This window comes from Chenopodium album, chromosome 7, assembly GCF_948465745.1.
Source record: "Chenopodium album chromosome 7, dcCheAlbu1.1, whole genome shotgun sequence".
Lineage (NCBI taxonomy): Eukaryota > Viridiplantae > Streptophyta > Magnoliopsida > Caryophyllales > Amaranthaceae > Chenopodium > Chenopodium album.
The window spans coordinates 27,924,050-27,926,337 of NC_137840.1; the positions used below are offsets into that span (position 1 = coordinate 27,924,050).

Consider the following 2,288-nt stretch of genomic DNA (forward strand, 5'->3'; position numbering starts at 1 on the left):
ATTTCAATTACTCTAAGCAAATGCATGAAAATCGCACAAAGATTTGCAAAAAATTACAACAGAATTAACACAAATTGCTTACCTGATTGATGTTTGATGTCGAAGAGTTCAACTGATTGCTTCACAATTTGATGGTTTAGGATTGTTAAGGTTGCCCAAAAATACTGATTTGTGAAGAAAATCGCAAAAAAATACCCCAAATTTGAAGAATTTGGTGTAGAAATGAAGACCTAGGTTTAAATAGAAGAGAAATCGAGAGAAATTGGGGATAAATTCAAAAAGTAGTCGTTATGGTGGGTCCCCATGCGTTTTCCGTCACCTGAGCTCAGACGAGGTGGGAAAACTGATGTTTAATTTTTTTATGAGGTGGTAAAGTAAATCTTTTTTTTTTGGAGGTGGTAAATTCGACAAAGTCGTTATTGGAAGGTGGTAAAAATCAAAATTTCCTAAAAATAATAATAAAATTGTGTATACATTATCTTCTAATGTATACAAATACGGTATTTAATTTTTTTGCTGTATTAATTAAGGAAAATACTAATAATGAAATACAGTAATATTGATTTTGAACTTTAAAATTTAAAAATGAGTATAAAAAAATTAAACCAATATTTACAATAAATTTAGAATGAAACTCACCTAAAAAATTAACAGAGGAATTGTACAAAAAAATAACAAGCGGAATAAATTCAACAAAAAAATTATTCTTCGTTCAATTGTCTAATGTCTTCTCCTCTTCTCTTTGCGATTGCTTTGATAGTTGTAAATCTACAAAACAAACAGAACATTGTTACTCGTATTTGACTAAAAATAGTTCGAACATTATAAAAAACTACCAAAAATTCTATGTTCTGAAATCTGAAAGAAAAAAAATACAATTATAAATGAACAAATTATATGGCATCAAAAAAAATTACGTTAGTCATATGATACGAAGTAAATATAGATCCATATCATCAATGGGTATTCAAATCAAAGTCCTTGTAATCCCAATTCATAAGTTGAACAAGATCTCGCTTGAAGCATCTAAGATTCAATATGTAACACAAATTCAAAACGGTTTCAATCAGAACATAAAAATAAAGATCTAAACAAAAGTCCCAATAAACATACACATCCACAAAATCAATTCAAAAATAGGACCCAATTAATCGAAAATCCAAACAAAAAAACACAGACAAAGAGGAAAACGAATACCTCGACTACATCGAAAGAGCAAAAAGGGGGAAAACAAGAACAAAAAATTAAGGGAAAGAAACTGATGATCAAAGGTGTTAATAATCTATTAATCGGCGATATTACAACAAAAAATTAAAATACTCTATAAGCCTGATAGTATTATTGAATTTATACAAAAAAAAAAAAAAAAAAAAAAAAAAAAAAAAAAAAAAAAAGCCGGAGAAGTGAGATCTTGAACCTACAGATGAATAACTAAACAATTTTAACACTTAAAGCTGATAGGTCATATATTCACATGGAACATATTTTCCCTACCTTAATTAACCATCAATCGTGAAGATTCTCTTGAACCACATGGATATATTTTCATGATTGTGAAGATTGTCTTGAACAAACAACCAGAGATACATAAAAAAAAGTAGAAGCGGCAATATCAATGGAAAGCAAGAGAAAGAGTTAGGTTTTTTAGACTATAATTAGGGATTAAATAAGAGGAATGAGAGCATTTTCAACATACTACTCCGTGGTATAAAAAAGGCTTTTAACAAGTGGATATCATACTATACACAACGGTCATAAGTAACACCGTTTTCTATCTTAATAATGTTATTAATATACTTATCATTTATTTCGGTAAAAAAGATAAAGAACGGTTAAGCTAGTGAACCGGTCTATATTCTATCACATATAAAAAGGTTGTAATAGAAAACCGTTCTATTTTGTTCTGGAGAACGCTTTTCTTAGTCAACGGTTCTATATATTGCGTTTCTTATTCCACTTTTTGTAGTAGTGGTTCCTTGGTACGCCATTTAGCCCCTATAAGCAATTTGACATGATTGAGTAGTCGATTTGATTACAACCGCAAATAGGTGATCGACCTGATGAAAGATCGTCTCACTTAGCTTAAAGCGCCTAAGCATTGGCTCAAAAGCAGAAAATGCACCGACATATAGGTTCAAAGCAACGAAAGCACCGACGTACAGACATAGCGAAAGCAAAGTTCAAGCGAGCTTTAAAGATCGACAAGTGTTGGTCTTCGGTAATTTTCTTCGGAATATTATCGCAACAACTGAGGATGACTTCAAGTAAAGTTATTTTCGACGGCATTC

General features: G+C 30.7%; 1 long non-coding RNA gene across 1 annotated transcript; it reads right to left on the bottom strand.

Moving 5' to 3' along the window:
- Positions 1–538: 538 nt before the first annotated feature.
- Positions 539–1,722, bottom strand: LOC145641006 (uncharacterized). Its single transcript, XR_014115090.1, has 2 exons — positions 1,495–1,722; positions 539–768 (listed from the first exon to the last, which is right to left on the bottom strand). It is a non-coding gene; the product is annotated as an uncharacterized LOC145641006 (long non-coding RNA).
- Positions 1,723–2,288: the final 566 nt, after the last annotated feature.